This window comes from Neofelis nebulosa, chromosome X, assembly GCF_028018385.1.
Source record: "Neofelis nebulosa isolate mNeoNeb1 chromosome X, mNeoNeb1.pri, whole genome shotgun sequence".
NCBI lineage: Eukaryota > Metazoa > Chordata > Mammalia > Carnivora > Felidae > Neofelis > Neofelis nebulosa.
In genome coordinates, this window is record NC_080800.1 from 25,685,629 (window position 1) to 25,704,736 (window position 19,108).

The window sequence follows — 19,108 nt, forward strand, 5'->3', positions numbered from 1 at the left end:
TAGGTGTTTGCCTGTTCTCACACACACATATTCTTATCTCAGAAATCTGATTCATTAACCCATAAAGTAAGACCTAAGCTAATTGGAGAGTTCTTGCAGGGATAAATGTCTAATGTGAGTCCAAGTGAGCTCTGATTTTCAAAATTATTTGAACAGATGTCAGAACTGTTTTTAATAACTTGTGAATAAATTTCTATACCTTAGAGTTTTGGTTTAAGGCTTAGACCAAACCACTGTGGAAAAAACACAAGTGTCTAATGCTGAATCACTTGGACTTATATGAGCACGTTAGATCCAAGAGGACAGCATTTTTGTCTATTTTCAATCACCAGTGTATCCACAGTGCCTAGAAGAATGTCTCGCACATTGTGGGCTATTAGTAAATTTTCACAAAACAAACAAAGCAATAATACTTAACTGTTTCATTACAGTTTCTCTGTCTGAATGTCATCATTGGCCAAGCCTGGTAATAGGCATAAACATCTAATAACCACAGGAAAATATGGGACCGAACGCTAGCTCGTGGAAAGTGTAGAATACAGTGTCTCGTGGATGCCGTGATCATGTGTTCCACACAGCCTTAAGCTCAAACTAACTACAAAATCCAGACAGTCATTTCTTTCACATTCTCTAGCAGCTTTCACCCCCTGTTGCCTTCCAGACACAACTCAAGGAGCTCTCTTTATTTTTCCCCGCCCTTTACTTTCTTAGATAGGAACCCTTCAGTTCTCCCCCACTGTGTTTATATGCATTTAAGAAGATTGTTTTTGTTGTTCTTATAACCTCATTCTTATGGCTGATGGAAGAATGGAATTTGAGGCATTTTTATGAAGAAAAATGGGACCAGTTGTCAGAAATCACTCTCTGTCTACCATCCCATACTTTGGCTTTTCACACTGCTGATGAGGACATAGGCGATTTCAGATTCCTTTCTAACCATGCGGAAAACTCTGAAATAATATCCATGGTTTTGCATTATCTGCAATCATAGTCCTTTTTATTAGCTAAATAATGAAGGAAAATATTTTTCTCTTCTCTCTGAATGAAAGGCAACTATGTCGTTTTCAGTCAGCTTCTAGAATTTCACTTCTAAGAAATGGCCTTAAGATATATCAGTTACAGAAGAGAACTTCCGTTTGTCCTTTTGGTATTTTATCAGCGCTTTGATTTAATGTTTAAAATATCTTATTGAGGGGCGCCTGGGTGGCTCGGTCAGTTGGGCGTCCGACTTCGGCTCAGGTCATGATCTCGCGGTCCGTGAGCTCGAGCCCCGCGTCGGGCTCTGTGCCGACGGCTCAGAGCCTGGAGCCTGTTTCGGATTCTGTGTCTCCCTCTCTCTCTGCTCCTCCCCCGTTCATGCTCTGTCTCTCTCTGTCTCAAAAATAAATAAAAGTTAAAAAAAAATTTTTTTAAAATAAAATATCTTATTGAATCTCTTAGACAGCTAAACATACGCTTACCATTTCACTCAGCAGCCCCACTCTGTATCATTTACCACAGAAAAATGAAAACTTGTGTTCACGCAAAAACCTGTGCACAAATATTTATAGCAACGTTTTTCCTTTTGGTGCATTTTTATTGAAATTCCAGTTAGTTAACATACAATGCAAAATGAGTTTCAAGTGTAGAATATAGTGATTCAACACTTCAATACAACAACCTTTTATTTATAGTAGCTTTATTTATATTAGCTCCAGACTGGTAACAGCCTAAACGACCTTCACTGAGTGATGGGATAAATCAACAGTAGTACATCCATACAGTAGAATACTATACAACAGTAAAAAGGAGCAAACTACTAATATACAAAATAACTTGGATGGATGTCAAATACATTATACTGAGTGAAAGAATCCAGTCTTAAAAGGTCACATCCTGTATGATTCCATTTATATGACGTTCTGGAAAAGATAAAACTTTAGTGATGAGAACAGAACAGTGGTTCCCTGGAATTAGGAGTAAAGGAAGAATGACATTTCAACACAACAGTACAATGGAGATGGGTAGGGGGAGTGATCTGTAACCTAACTGGGGTGGTGGTTACATGTATCTGTATATGTGTTAACACATATAGGACTGTACGTCAAAAGAAAACAGGTCAATTTCACTGTGTGAGAACTTAAAAAGTAAAATTTTTTTAATTAAAAAAAAACCCATAATGTTCCTTGTGAATGTGTACCGTAGAGATACCTGGAACGGTATCCTCCAAAACGTTATCATCTGCATGGAGGGAGTTCAGAGTGAGAAGATATTTATTTGAAAATAGCTATTTCCCTTTTTCAAGTATTGTGAAATAGGTTTATTTTTATTTAGAAATGATCAAGTTGCTTCTTCTGTTTAACCCATTCTCTTACAGCTTTTAGTTAAAGCAAAGAGCCAAATCATTAATGACTTATTTTTATACAGTATTTTTTGGCAAGATTAAAAGTATTTGTGTATGGTGAGTGTTGTATTACTTCCTGCCAAGCTTGGAAACCAAGATGACAAGTGCCAAAAGTATTAAGAAAAAACATATAAAATTAATAGTTTTGTGCCCAAGAGCCTCTCTTTGCCCACGAGATTAGTACACCATTCTTAGTTTCATTTTGCAGTATAATTTGCCTCTTCAAAGAGCTCACTTTATTCCATTCAATTGCAAAGGTGGAATGGTTGATAGGCCTCTAATAAGTTTAGAAAATTAAGTTATTACTACAAGGAAGTTTTCGAAACTCTATCCACTCACAAATATTTTACTTATACTCCTCATAATAGAGCAGGTGGAAATACAGGTACTGTCTCTCCTCCTTCCCTGAACTCACCCTCTAATGCCTTGAAAATGAAAGCATGCTATGATATCACATATGCACACACGTGTGCCTCTGAAAGAAAAATGAGCGCATGCATATGCACACGTTTGTAGCCATATCTTTTTGCTCTCTGCTTTAATTTCAGAATATAGCTGCCTTTTCCTATGTTCTAATCTCAACCAAAGAAAATTAACTAGCCTGTATAATTAATCCTTCCCTTTTATCCCGGGATAGGTTTCTTCCTGTGTTTTGCATATAATGTAACACAGGGTTGTTGGGGTTTTTCTCATTGAGCTATTTTCAAAGAAATCCTTGAAATGGCCATGAAGAATGGTCTCTAGAAGAACTATGTGCAATATTCCACTCAAACTAAACAAAAATAATAAAATGAGATATTCAAGTGGATTCGGAGAGATGAATGGATTGCTATGTTCATTCTAAGACAACATCTAAATATTTCACGTTTCCATTTTATGTCAAAGGTGAAGCTTTAAGTGGAATAAAAAATGTCCTTTCTCGGTAAAATCAGTTGATTTAGCAGTTTTGTGCATGAATTAAAGCTTTCAATCAACATTTTGTTTCTGTCAAATTTCCCTTCTTATGGGAGATTCTGTGCCTGATTCTTTTTTTAAAAAACATCATTGAAAAGAATCATAAAAAGAGCACCAAATGTCTCTTTTTGTTGAAAGTTTTTAAAGAAACACCACACAAAAAAACCCTTTATTGTCTTATTTGGAAACTGTCTTTAAAAATTTTTTTTTTTTCAATGTTTTTTATTTATTTTTGGGACAGAGAGACACAGAGCATGAACGGGGGAGGGGCAGAGAGAGAGGGAGACACAGAATTGGAAACAGGCTCCAGGCTCCGAGCTGTCAGCACAGAGCCCGACGCGGGGCTCGAACTCACAGACGCGAGATCGTGACCTGGCTGAAGTCGGCCGCTTAACCGACTGCGCCACCCAGGCGCCCCTGGAAACTGTCTTTATAAAAGGACTAATTTTATACTGGAAACTACTATTAGAACTGCATGACTAACATTTCAGTATGAATCATGGTCACAAACAGGGTCATTGTGAATGGCAGAGCTGAGAGATGCTTGTCAACAACCATTCAAAAATAGATACTTGCCTGAGTTCCATTTTAATTTCCTCTATTTTCATGTGAGAGATAACCTTCCTTTCTTTCTTCTCAAAGCATTTCCTCTCACCTTCTTTTGGCTCTTCTCACATCTGAGTTCCCCCCCCCCCCCGCCTTTTCTCACAGACTGGAATACTCTTGGGGGTCAATGACCTGTCAATCTGGGGAGTTTCTTGAGGCACTTCCAAAATTCCATTTGTTGGATACTCATGACCATGGCAGCCCACAGCCCAAGGCAGAACCAAAGTGAGAGTCAACTGATCAGAAACAAGGCTGAGACCCCTCAGAGAAGCTGTCAGGGACCAGGTCACTGAGTTGACTCCACAAAGGAGTCATAGAGGATGTGTGGAGTCACAAGGAGGCTGCCTTATTTTGAAGTCATCAGCTGAGGGCTAAGGAAAGAATTTACTGGGGGTTCTGCTCTATCAAGACAGAGGCTGGGCTTTTAGAATAAAAAAGAACACTGATCTTACCGTAACAAAACTTTCGGCAGTTGCTTTTGCCTTTTGCTAAAACTCTTGCCATTCTTCCTTCTCTTTAATTCTGTTCCAGTCTCAGTCTAGATCTTCAGAAATCACTGGCCCATTTTATTAAAGACTTGGGAATTTTTATAGATCAGAACTTAACATTTGAATAATATATTTTTTAATATAATTTATCGTCAAATTGGCTAGCATGTAGTGTATATAGTGTGTTCTTGGTTGGGGGGTACATTCCTGTGACTTATCGCTTACATACAACACGCAGTGCTCATCCCAACAAGTGCCCTTTTCAATGCCAATCATCCATTTTCCCCTCTCCCCCGTCCCCCCATCAACTGTCAGTTTGTTCTCTGTATTTAAGAATATCTTATGGTTTGGGCGCCTGGGTGGCGCAGTCGGTTAAGCGTCCGACTTCAGCCAGGTCACGATCTCGCGGTCCGTGAGTTCGAGCCCCGCGTCGGGCTCTGGGCTGATGGCTCGGAGCCTGGAGCCTGTTTCCGATTCTGTGTCTCTCTCTCTCTCTCTGCCCCTCCCCCGTTCATGCTCTGTCTCTCTGTCCCAAAAATAAATAAAAAAAAAAAAAAAAAAAAAAAGTTGAAAAGAATATCTTATGGTTTGCCTCCCCCTCCCTTTCCTTCCCCCATCATCTTCTGTTAAGTTCCTCAAGTTCCACAAAAAGTGAATACATATGATATCTGTCCTTCTCTGACTGACTTCTTTCACTCAGCATAATACCCTCTAGCTCCATCCACGTTGCTGCAAACGGCCAGATTTCATTCTTTCTCATTGCCGAGTAGTATTCCATTGTATATATAAACCACATCTTCCTCATCTCTTCATCAGTTGATGGACATTTAGGCTCTTTCCATGATTTGGCTATTGTTGAAAGTACTGCTGTAAACATTGGGGCACGTGTGCCCCTATGGATCAGCACTCCTGGATCCTTTGGATAAATTCCTAGTAGTGCTATTGCTGGGTCATAGGGAATATATTCTTTTTTACATATATGCAAAACAGTGATTGGGTAGGAAGAAATCTGAGTTTAAATATTTACTGTAGCTCCAGCTGCTTGGTGACACAGTACATTATCTGAACCTCAGGAATCCCAGCTCTGAATATCTACCTACTATACTGTGAAAGATGAGTTCCATAGAGGGGAACCATTGCAAAAGTTGTATGTGCTCTACTAATATATCATGTATGTAGTAGAACTGATGATAGATTGATTTATATGGTATTGATGGCAGGTGGACTTAATTTTTTCTATAAGCAGTTGAAGTTGCTTACCAAGAAATAGTTTATCTATATCTGTTGCATTTCCTTGAGGCTGAGTAATAAAATATTGCTAAGGATATCTATGATCTTTTTGTTTTTCTCAACCCAAGTTTTCTCTATGGTAGGACCCTCACATTACTTCCATTCCTATGATGACCTTCAGACATTATTGGGAGACATTGCACGATCATAAGTTTGGGAACTCGTCCTGGATTCAAGTTTTGAGTCTGCCACTTTCTCGGTTGTAATCTCAGGTCATTTCTTTAATTCCTCTGAGCTTCAATTACTCTTCCTCCGTAAACTGGGATAAGACCAGTACTAACATCAAGGGTTGTGAAGAGAATAATCTACAATAAGCATCAACAAACATTTCCTCTATTAGACCAGATAGCAAATATTTGAGGCTTTACAGACCGTATCACGTAGTGGCTTTCACAACTATCCAAGTGCAAAAGCAGACCTAGACAATATGTAAAAGAATGAGTGTGGCTCCAGTAAAACTTTATTTACAAAAATAAGCAGTAAGTTGGATGTGGCCCACTAGATTGCCAACCACTGATCTACTTTACTGCTTGGCGTCATCCTAAACATTAATTTTAATGTAAATGAAATTATATTAATGCTGTGATGTAAATTGAAACTTAACACCATTATTTAACAGTATGTCACAGTCGTATGAGGCTATAGTGTATTACCTCAGCAACTAAAATCACTCGACGCTAAAGGAAACTACCAGGGTATAGAGATTTGTTTTTGAGGAATTCTGCGGTCACATCTGCCGATCTGATGAGAAGGAAATAATAATCATTAACCATTTTGCAGTACTTTCAAATCAACTGCATGGATGGGGGATGCTAAAATATTGAAACAAAAGTCAGATGACATTGTCAGTAAGGTAGGGCCCCGTATTTATTCGTTTTTCAAAGTATTTATTCTCTGACTGTCATTTCCTTCCTAAATGTTGCTAATCATATGCACCTAGTACAGGCCTAATGTGCTGAACTTGTACCATTACATTCCTGTTCCTTGTCTTCCTAATATAATGAAGCTGATTATGCTCCTTGTTTTATAATGTTCATCCTGTTAGGATGGGCGAACCCATTGGCTACCGAGCACCGCCTGATGTTCATGTTCTCATCATTAGCACTGCTCTAGCTATGAAGCTGTCAGCGTTTTTAGCCGAGATGCTGCTTTCGGGGCTTTGCAATTCAGTCATAAAAATTAGCTGCAGGCAGAAACTTGACATATCAAGTCCAGACCCAAGAGAGGAATTTTATTACATTTTTAACAGGGAGAGGGAAGTACGTTTGACCATTGTAAAAAGCATAAAAATCACTGCACTGGGCTTGCTCTTGATCCTTTTCTGTCCTGCCATCATTTAAGATTGCATTTGTACCCTGCCTCCTCCGTTTTCCATATATCCATGGAGGAGCCCTATGGACTTCCAGTGTCAGACGACTTTACAACAAGTTCCCTTAAGGCTACCGTTCTATTTTAGATTGGACCAAAGCAGCTTTTTGACTACCGTTTGTCAACGGCCAAAGGAAATTTCACCCTCTTACTATAGCCTTCTATGAATTCAAAATTCGAATCATTCTTCTGCCGTAATATAGCAACACAGGGTATGACCTGCATCAAAATTCCTGGTTTATGCTTGAGCTTTAGAACTGGCTTGTGTGTGTGAAGGCATTTCTTTGATGCAAGAGTGAATTGAGACAGCTTAACTCACATTGTTTAATTAAATACTGCTTTGTGAACTCAATCACGGTGTCCTCTCCAAATGTGATGAGATTACTCTGTCTTTGTTTCGATAAACAAGACGGGTTATAGGATTGAAAGCTTGGAAGGTAACCATCCCTTCCCTTTCTCATCTGACAGTGCTGTTTTCTGGAAATATTTTTAGCCACTCATCTAATTGTAGGAATTTGGTAGAAACACATTTCTCAGAAAGTCTCAAGGATATGAAAAATGATGCCGGATCTCATGATTGACAAGAGTAGTGTTTTACCCATTTAATGCCTCATTCAAGGTTATTCTAGTCATTAAAGACAAAGCCTGTTTTTAGTCCCTTTTTGTTTATTTTTTGTATGGAATATAATGTATGATGTAGAACATGTATCGTGTCATACATAATATGTGATTTCCAGTGATTTCTTCATTGTAATGGCCATGCCCCCTCCTCATCTCCTGTGGCTTGAGAATAGCGCTCACACCCTTCCTCTGATGCTCCTTTTCCCCTGGCTTCCAGGACAGCGCAGACTCTGGGTTTCTTTCCCACCTCTCTGGTCCCTCGCGCTCACTTTCCTTTCACGGTTATTCCTATTCCTCCTTACCCCGAATGTCGCAAAGCCCCAGGTCTTCTTCTCTACTCTCGTTCTAGGCGTGCTCTCATCCCACCTCTAGGCTGGTGGCTCCCAAGTGTATATGCCCAGCCCTGGTATTTCTCTAAAGTCACATATCTGACCACCTGCCCTCTCCACTGGAATAGACACCCCAAACCCCACATCTTCGCAAGTGAGTCCTGATCTTTCTCTACATATCTGTACCACCCACAGCCTCCTCTGCCTCAGGAACAGTAGCACCAGTCCTCAACTGCTCAAGCCAGACACTTTGGAATCATTCTTTTTGTTTTTTAATTTTTTTTTAATGTTTATTTATTTTTGAGAGAGAGACTAAGCGAGAACAGAGCAGGGGCAGAGAGAGAGAGAGGGAGACACAGAATCCGAAGCAGGCTCTAGGCTCCGAGCTGGCAGCCCAGAGCCCGACGCGGGGCTCGAACTCACGAACCGGAGATCATGACCTGAGCCCTAGTGGGACGCTCAACCGACTGAGCCACGTGGGTGCCCCTGGAATCATTCTTGAACTTCTTTTTCTCCCTCACTCTTCACATCCAACTTGTGAGTGAATTCTGGTGGCTCTCATTTTAGAATTATTCAGGATCTAACCACTTCTCACTTCCTTGACTGTTACTACCCTGGCATGAGGAACTTTACTCAACCACTCAAAAGCTCCCTGTTTCACATTGTAAGCAGGGTGTCTTACAATGGCCTATAAAGTCCTACCAAGGTGACCTCTCCGTCTCCGGTATGACAACATGTCTACCTCTCTCTGACTTCCTCACTCCACACCAGCCCCTTGGCATCCTTGCAGTTCCTCTAACAGGCCAGCTACTCCCTCTTCTTGGGACTTTGTACTCACCGCTCCTCTGCCTGCGATACTCCCCTGTAATGCATCTACCTGGCTAACACCCCTGCCTCCTTTAAGTCTTTGCTCAAATGTCACTATTTCCATGCACCCTATTTTGACACCACATTTAAAACTGCAGACTCACCCTACTGCTGGCATTCTTGGGTTCTTCTTTTTCTCCTTTTCCCATATATCTAATCACCTTTCAATATATTGTATCATTTTTGCCCATTCCTTTTCATCTTACACTAGGATACAAGGTCCCATGGGGGCTGAAAGTTTTGTTTTGTTCTTTTACATATCCCAAGCACCCAGAGCAGTGCCCGTCACAAAGCAGTAACTCAATAAATATCTAAACTGCTAAATGCATGCATAACCACGGAAAATTAAAACAAGCATTCACAATAGATAGTACAATGCCAAATGATTTGTTAAGCCTTTTAATTTAGGGTAGATGACTTTTTACAAGTAATATTTGTTTTAAATTATTCTTACTAGTGTTTTGAAAGATTTATCTTTTTACCTAATTAAGGATGGATGGCAACATTCTATACGAAGCTAGTTTTAAAGAAATAATAGTTATGTTGTCAGAGTTCTGTTTTTTAAGTTTATTTATTTTGTGAGAGAAAGACTGACCAAGACAGCAACTAGGGGAGGGGCAGAGGGAGAAGGAGAGAGAGAATCCCAAGCAGGCTCCATGCTGTTAGCATGGAGTGCAACACGGGACTTGAACTCATGAACCATAAGCTCATGACTGGAGCCAAAGCCAAGAGTCAGACACTTCACTGACTGAGCCACCAGGCGCCCCCATTGTCATAGAGTTCTTTTTTTTTTTTTTTAATTTTTATTTATTTTGAGAGAGACAGTGCAAGTCAGGAAAGAGCAGAGAGAAAGGGAGAGAGAGGGGGTCACCTGGGTGGCTCAGTGGTTAAGTGTCCAACTTCGGCTAAGGTCATGATCTCACATTTTGTGAGTTTGAGCACTGTATCAGGCTATGTGCTGCCAACTCAGAGCCTAGAGCCTGCTTCGGATTCTGTGTCTGTATCTCCTTGTCTCTCTGCCCCTCCCCTGCTCATACTCACTCTTTCAAAAATAAATAAACATTAAAAAAAATTTTTTTCATAAAGTAAACATTAAAAAAATTTAAGATGGGGCACCTGGGTGGCTCAGTTGATTAAGCATCCAACTTTGGCTCAGGTCACGATCCTGATTTCCAGGATTTGTGTGCTCAAGACCCACATCAGGCTCTGGGCTGACAGCTCAGAGCCTGGAGCCTGCTTCGGAATCTATGTCTCCCTCTCTTTCTGCCCCTCCCCCGCTCACGCTCTGTCTCTCAAAAACCAAGCTAGAAAGAAAAAATTTTTTTTAATTTTAAGAAAGGGAGAGAGAGAATCTGAAGCATGCTCCATGCTGCCAGCGCAGAGCCCTATGGAGGACTCGATCCCACCAACCCTGAGATCATGACCTAAGCTGAAATCAAGAGTCAGATGCTTAAGTGATTGAACCACCCAGGTGCCCCTGCCAGAGAGTTCTAAACAACATTGCATCCTCATGACTTTTGTAATAAAATGTCCAAAAGAAATCAGCTCAGTTACAAACTTAATGGAGTGGCTCACAACAAAAGCCCTTTTCTACTTGGGCAGCAGAAGGAAAACCTTTGAAAGCTTTTTCTTCAAAGTTTTGAATATTGTTATATTTTCCTAAAACGTTGTAATTTATTTACCTGTGCGTGCTGCCTGGAAGCAAGCAGTCAGCGGTCCTTTTACTACGTGGTTTCTAGAACCTCCTGCTCTGTGGGTGTGTTTTGCCCCACGTTCTGCTTTCTCTACTCCAGTGCTAGAAAAAATAAAATAGATCTAGATTACAACTCCTCACTCAAATCACTATAATAATTTTTTAGTAGTTACCATTCCCACAATGCAATTTAGGTAGAAATAAAAGTAAGAGTTAGATGCAATATGGAGTAGGCCTAGTAAGAAGTAGAAACCAAAGTTAAGTTGAAAATGATAGTTCCCAATGTAATTGTGTTGCAGAGCCTTGCATGAAAAATACAAGCCATAAGATAAAATTTGTATGAAGCCCTTACTGAAACCTCATTTTTATACATTTGCTCTTCGGATGATTTACATTTCTAATTTTACATCTTGAGTTGAGTGTGCCGTAAGCAAAATTGCGGAAACATGTTTCTCAGTAGAGGAGGTGGAATCCCCTGCATATAATCTATCCCAATCAATGAACAGGAATTTGCTTTCTGCAATGTATATGGCTGCTATCCCATAATTTGATTTTTAATTATATATTAAAAATGCTTCAGCACAAACAGGGAAGGAATTATTAATTTCTTAGCTACTAACATAGCCCAATCAAGTCTCACAATTCCCACTCATAAAAATGGAAAAATTATTAGAGTAAAATCACTGCAGATTATCTCAAGTTATATGAACAGGAAAATTGTAAAATTTTCAGCAAAATATATTTTAATATCATTCAACTGTTTTGCATGAAGCATTTAATGTTTTGAAAAAAGTTTAATTTCAACTATTTGAGTAATAACTTCTAGTGCTGAAGATACCTTATTGCTGTGTCTCTTCAACTTTCCAGACCAGCGCACCTAACAATGGAGCCACTTTGGGTGCTTTATGCGTATTTTGACATTAAAACTATTTTTTTAAATAATCTACCCGTGGAAGCTTATTGTCGCCTTCATTAATCAGTGAGATCCAGTTACACTGAATTTCTCGATTAAAAAAAATTGGGCTGACACATTTCAGGACTTCTCTGATGAGGTGTCAGAATCTTTTGATTCAACAGACTTCTATAACTCTGAGGATACAAATAGCAAGAGAATGTATTTGTTTTTCAATTGTTTTTAACCCAGTCAGAAAGATTTCTAAGTATAGATACCCACTATGATGCCAAGAGGTAGAGAAAAGCAAAACTTTTCGGGATAGTGGTGGCTATTTTTGTAAGTGCATCCTCTTCTAAGAGGTCAAGTCACTTGTGTCCAGTGATGGATGTGAAGGGTCTCTGGTACACAGGTTAGTCTTCCTTATTGTCTCAGGGAAGAATAAAAGGGCTTTATCGGTAAGGAAAAATGACTAGAAGATCTCTGTATTTCTAACTAATGGTACGATTTTGAATTTGTCGATCAAGTAAGAATCCTGAACACTCATAAACCCTGTGAACTCTTCATGCAACCCTCAATACTTATTTTGACTACAGTGATCTTATTACGAATAATAAAAACATTTAGAACTTTGCCTTATAGTTGTCGATAAGAGGCTCAATTTGGAGGGGGGGGGCGATTTATTTGGGTACCTACTCTTTCTCACTGTGTTGTTTAAAATAACGATAACTGTTCTAATGCAGGGGAGAAAGAAAATCTTAGGAGCATAATATAAGTTTATTTGGGGGGGGTCACATGAAATGAAGTCCATTGGTGGCACAGATTGTTGGAGAGCTCTGTTCCATGCACTGGAACCAAGGAGATGGAGACTCTGTCACATTCAACAAATGGCTTCCAAATTCACCATGGTTGTTGAAATCTAAATTGGACATGAGAGAAATAAGTGAGTATTTTAGGGAGGAGGAACAGAATTAATAGGTCAGGCCTGGAAGTTTCCTTTATCATTTTTGCCCACCTGCATTTGGCCACAACTCAATAGTAAGACTACTCTTAACTGCAAGGGAGGCTGGAAATGTGATTTGGCTGTCTGCCTAGAAGGAAAGGAATACAGATTTGGTGAATGGCTAGCCAGTCTCTGCCACAGTCACGTTTTGTTTGTTTGTTGCTTGTCTCCGTGAAGACAGCTGACAATTCTGCAGAGATTTGGAAAGTTCTTCCTTGCACTACATATCACATATACATGCAATAAACAGGTTTTAAGGTTTTCCCATTTTGATACAATTATGTCTAAAGAATGGGAATTTCAACCACTGTTGTTGACAAAGTTTGTGATTTTTAACCACTGTGTTAAGCTCCTTAAAAAAAATGAAAAAGGTGAACTCTGAGACACTGTCCTTTGTGAATGATGCAGCAGCCGGGGTATTTGGGGTGAAAACTAGCCCCAGTGAAGGCTACCATACTTTAGCTCTATCTTTTGTGATATGACCCCCTCAGTGTACATATCCTTCCGATTACTTTTCCCATCAACTTCAGGCTCACTAAAAAAAGGCCTTGTTGAACAATTCCTCAGTGATTGTTTTCCATCAAACAAGTCTTCAGAGGTCTTCGCAGGGCTCACTTTTTAAATATTTAGAGTCAAAGACAAACACCAAATCGTCTAGAGGTTTAATACATTCCTTTATGTAAGCTTTCATAAAACTATAAGACAAATAATAGAATTAACCTGATAGAAGAATGAGTTGTTCTACAATGTTTTTGAGCACTTTAAAAGATGTCCTTTGTTAGTGTCGGTAAAGTCACATTTTTTACAGCTTCCCTACCTCCTTTTGGCTCAAAACAGATTCTAGCATATTCACAATCCAAGTTTTCAACCAAATTTTCTCTTTTTTAAAAAATTTTTTAAATGTTTATTTATTTTGAGAGAGAGAGAGGATAAGTATGAGCAGTGGAGGGGCAGAGAGAGAGAGAGAGAGAGAGAGAGAGAGAGAATCCCAAGCAGGCTCTGCACTGTCAGATCATGACCTGAGCTGAAACCACAAGTCAGACGTTTAACCGACTGAGCCACCCAGGCTCCCCCAACACATTTTCTCTTAAAAGAAATACCACCTTCCAAAATGATGGTTCAAAGATGAACTTTTTTGTTTGTGTTTTTTTTACTAGCCGAGATTTTCTTTCTAAATTGCAAAAAGAAACAAAAACAAAAATAAAACCACGAGCTCACTTTTTTCTAAATGTGCATGATTGATTTTAAAATGCCGGTGAAGAATGACAGTTTCATGGAGCATAGCTTCATGCTTTTTTATGAGCCAGATGCTAAAATAAATGTAGGCTCATTTCCATCACCAAATTAAAAATTGTATTCAAAATAGGAAACTAAGTGTAGCCTATATAGTTTAGATTCACTCCTGTTTATTCCTGACTGGAATCATCTGGGTATTACGTTTCATGACTGTGACAAGCCTTCAACGTTTCAGATTGTTTCTTCTTATGTATCTTACATATTTTCACCAGTGTCAAATTTACACTTCAAAATTCCTATTTTTTATCCATGACCTATTTCAAAATATGATCGACTTTACGGTAAAGATATCTATTCACAGAGGTGTCGTCCAGCCCTTTTTATAATAATAAATACAAAATGAAACATAAAAATGTTCATGAGTATGAATTGGTGAAATAAACTAGGATCCACATATTACCATGCTGTATAGTTACTGAAATGACAAAAGAGAGCTATTTGTACTGATATAATCTAATTCGTCCTTTGTAAAGGATATTTGTGTATGTGTTCACACACATACATATGTAGCATACACATATTTACATGTACATATGCATATGTTCGTATATGCATAATAGCTGAGAAACATACTGAAAGAATTGTTTCTATGGTTACCTGTGGAGGAGTGAAGCCAAAGCATGGGATGAGGCGAGAAGCTTTTTAGTTTTCATCTTCTACCTTTCTTAACTGTTTGAATTTTTTTTTACCATGACTATCTGATTCCACTTATTTTATTTATGTGTGTGTACATATATATATATACACATATGGTATATGTACATATGCATATGTATCATATATATACAACCTTGTAGTGACTGTCCTTGAAGTTTTGCGATAACTAAGGAATAAGAATGTTAAAGATGGAGGAAACTTCAAGCTCCAAATAACGTTGTAGTGTTTAAATGCCGCTTTTCATTTCTATGCTGCCACTGTCTGTTCCACTTATCAGCTAAGCTCATTTCCACCTGAGAGTTAAGGGCAGCAGCGTCTCTGATCACAGCTGGGAAACTTGTAACTGGGAGTTAGGCCATAGCCTTAAACCAGCAGCATCCATGGAAACTAAATACCAGAAATTAGCAATGGTTGCAAAATGGAGTCCCAGCCCACTCCCGCCCCTTTCTAATTACTCACTAATGTTTCCTAACTGTGTGCAGCCAGGCTGCCGTGACTGAGGTGTGAAGAGTGCAGAACTTTTTGAATAAGGCAAGGCTTACTCTGGAGTAAGGTGATGCTAACCAAAAACCTAACTGCAGTTAAAATGAGGCAAGAGTTCCGACTGTTTCCATCAAATTCATTCTGCCCCAGGAAAAAGATGATGATTTGATCCTCATTATGCTAACAGCATTTCAAGAGCCTCCAGAGAAAATGCCTATTTTCTAAAATGCGGATCACTAAATTATACTGTACTATTTAACAATGCCTGTCACTGAAGCTTCAAGGCTTATCTCAACTTAACTTGGGTTTAGTCAGCTTAGGATTGAAATCCACAGTTTTCTCACAAATTCTGCTTGCCCTTTAGTGCCTAGGACACAGTCTCCAGGCATATGGCTCTTCAGACCCTCATGATTCCTCTGAGCCATTCTAGAGAGCCCAGGTCCCAGCTGGGGTCTGGCATTCCGTTCACTCAGAAGGCCCCACCCCCAGCTTGTAGCGTCCTACATTTGTTTCCTTCTGGGACGACAGGTAAAACCCACAGGTACCCAAACCTGCTGTGCCCCTAAGTCATCAGAAAAACTTATTAAATAGATAGATTCTTGATTTCTGGGCTACACTGATACACGGGTTTGAAATCCCATCTCTGGGCTCGCTGCCACATGGCTTTTTCCTGACAGATAGGTCCCTACACGCCATCGTGCGTAACCATTGTTTTTGTACATAGCCTACCTTCTCTTTCTGTTACTCCCAGTTTCCTTCTTATGAACGATTCAAACCAGCTCATTAAGAGCAGTATAAAAGATGCCAGCACCAAGAGATTAACAGTCAGACCTTTGCTTTAGGCCAGATTTGCCTCTGTTGCTCTGCTCCCTGAAGGCCTACCTCCGGACTCTTTATTGATTCAGGATGAGTGTCCTGCTTTCCCAAATGGCCAGCAATGCGGGGTGAGGGGTAGTCACCCTTAGTATCCACCGAGAGGCTTTTTTAGCCCAAAGCGGGAGACACGGCTTTTGAGCCTAGAGTCCTCATAGGCTCTGAGGCTCAGGATTCTATGAGCCTTCTCTAATGGGTCTCATTCAGAGGGATGTTATCGGTGATATCATTGATGAATATTGCTATATTCTTGTAGGTTTCAGGAAGGGGCTTCTGTTACTAAGCACTACTCAAATGATTATTATACAGGGGTGCCTGGGTGGCTCAGTCAGTTAAACATCCGACTCTTGATTTTTGGCTCAGGTCATTATCTCACAGTTCATGAAATCAAGCCCAGCATCGGGCTCTGTGCTGACAGTGCAGAGCCTGATTGGGATCCTCTGTCCCCCTTTCTCTCTCTTTTCCCCTTACTTGCTCACTTGCTTTCTCTCAAAACAAATTAATGTCTTTAAAAAGATTATTATACACACTCTCAGCAATAGGAGATTAAAATGAAAATCTTTACTGAAGAGATTTGAGTTTGATGGTTTGATTACAGCGTGAGTTGCAATGTCTATGAAAATCTCCCACAGTTATCTTAGAGTTTACATAGGAGGAAGTAATTTTCTTTAAGTAAAAAGTAGATGAGTACAATACCAGTATAATTTCTCTCAAGAGACTTTAACCTGTAGTCAAGGAAGATTTGGGAAGTTTTTCACTGATCATGACTATCAGTAGCATTTCAAAGGGCTTGCTAGACATAGAAAGCCATGGTGAAATAATTTCACAGATACCCCATAGTCTTATAGATTTGGAACAATGTCGGGAGATAGTCCCTAAGACAAAGTACAAATTGGTATACTGATAGGCATAGTTGCTCATAGGTTCCGGAACTGTTAAATATAATACTGTGGCTTTGATTACACAACACATTTTCTGTTCCCACTCAAATGTGGTTTAACATAATTGCCTGAATTTGGGTTCTAATTTACCTGCCTTAGACTCTCACTTAGGTATACAATTACATTTTCAGTATTCAGAAGACTATGTTACTGTGAGCAGTTCCTGAAAATAGGACAGTATTTCATAGTTCTCTGGAATTGAGGTTTGTTGTTTATTTGTTATCTTGTTTGCTTATTTGTGAATGACCATAAAGTGAATCCTCATAGGGCAAGGAAAAATATCTTATGTTTTCTTATGGATCTAATCTCTGAAACTTTTAGAGTATCACTAATGATGTCCCAGGAGTCCTTGGAGTTAAATTAAGAGGGTGTACAGTTCATAAATTTTTATTTAGATGCAATCCTTGCTTGCAAATAAGTTTACAATCTGGTAAAGAGGCAAGGTCATAATGAACCTGAAGAAATGGATTGAATTTAGACAGTATCTAGAGAATATAGCAAGGGCTTGTATGGCCCCTTGGGAAGATGATGGGAGAAATTGATGGGAATATTTGAGAAAGGCTTTCTGGATGGGCTGGGTCAAGCCTAAATTCTAAACGACAGCTCTGGGACGGTGGGTAACACAGCAACCTAAAACGAAGTTGGGAAAACAATTGAGAATGGAGCGTGTATCTTACAATGAAATTCATCAGAACAGAGCACAGCAGTGAAGAGCCTTCACTTCAGTGGGCAGCACTTGCTCTTTTATCCTTTGGATACGTTAACCCTGAGTTCATTGCTTATGGACTCATACAGAGTGAAGGGAAATATGGCACGATCTTTTAAATCAAAAAGTCTGGGGGTGCCTGGGTGGCTTCGTGGGTCTAAGCATCCAACTCACGTTTTCGGCTCAGGTCATGAATGCACAGTTCGGGAGATCAAGCCCCACATCACGCTCCACACTGATGGCCCCGAGCCTGCTTGGGATTCTCTCTCTCCCTCTCTCTCTCTCCGCCCTTCCCCAGCTCCCACGCACATGTGCACACACTGTCTTTCTCAAAATAAATAAACTTTTAAGAAAAGTCTGTAAACATTGGATGTGTGGAAAGAAAACATGGCAATGTGAAAATCAAGTAGAGAAACACTTGTTAACAGAAAACTAGCTCTGTCTTTAGCAAGAGATACTTTGTATCTTGGTACTGTATTTGTTATGTGACTATGTGTCATCATTTTTACCAGTATTAACACCCGCTGTTTACTGAGCCATTACGTCTGTGCTCATTTACAATGTGCTTAAGTGCTTTATATACCTTATTTGTACACTTAAGCCTCATAATAAACCTAGGGGTTAAATATTTTTACACTCAGTTTTGCAAATGAGAAAGGTAAAATGTTAGGTTAAGTGACATATCTTGGTTAAGGTCAAGGAAACAATACATGGGTAAGTTTTATTTGGACATAGATTTACCTGACTTAGGGGTCCAGATTCCAACCAGTACACTGATGCTTTAGAATCGGGATTACAAATTGATTACCAGAGCACCAAAATCAGCCTGGGGATCTGCTTTGTTCAGGCCACATTGTGTGTTTTCAGAGAATTCAAATGTGTATTTTTATAGAGAAGGGTGCTAACTGGAATCACCATGCATCATTGCCATGAACCATCTTGACATAAGAGTTCAGTTACTCATTTGAGATTGTAGGCTGAATATTCCCCTAGTTTATCTAAAATTTATTTATATTTAAACAAAAATTAGGGATGCCTGGGTGGCTCAGTGGTTTGAGTGTCCAACTCTTGATTTCAGCTCAGGTCATGATCCCAGGGTCATGAGCTAGAGCCCCCCGTAGGGCTCCACACTGGGCACAAAGCCTGCTTGGGATTCTCTCTCTCCCTGTCCCTCTACTGATCCCCCACTTACATTCTCTGTATATCAAAAAAATAAATAAAATAAAAAGTATATATATAATTAGATGCAAACTAATGCTTTTATATCTATGCAATTATATATATTCTTATATATGTAATTTTATTTATTTTATATACTTATATGTAGACTAGTACAACATATATTTATAGAAAATTCCATTGTTTGTGCTGAAGAATGTAAAGAGGAGACATCATTTGGGGGAAATAGTACATTCTTAAAGTACCCAAGGGCATTGATTTTGACATCTTGAGGTAACAAATTTCCAAAGTTTCCTTTTTTCTGGTCTCATTTCACATCTTGCTTTCCATGAGTAGACACAGCCAGGGGGATTCCTGTCTGTAATCCCCATCCATATGCCTCTGCCAGCCAATTAATTGCTCATTAATGCATCAACCTAGGTGTTAATTTGTTGACAGACAGACACATTTAAGAAAGAGGTTATAAATACTGTCTCAGT

The 19,108-nt window shown here is 39.4% G+C and overlaps 1 protein-coding gene across 1 annotated transcript in view; it reads left to right on the top strand.

The window, feature by feature from the left end:
* Positions 1 to 19,108, top strand: part of IL1RAPL1 (interleukin 1 receptor accessory protein like 1) — a 1,366,342-nt gene that overhangs the window by 1,264,758 nt on the left and 82,476 nt on the right. The gene's annotated exons all lie outside the window — the stretch shown is intronic.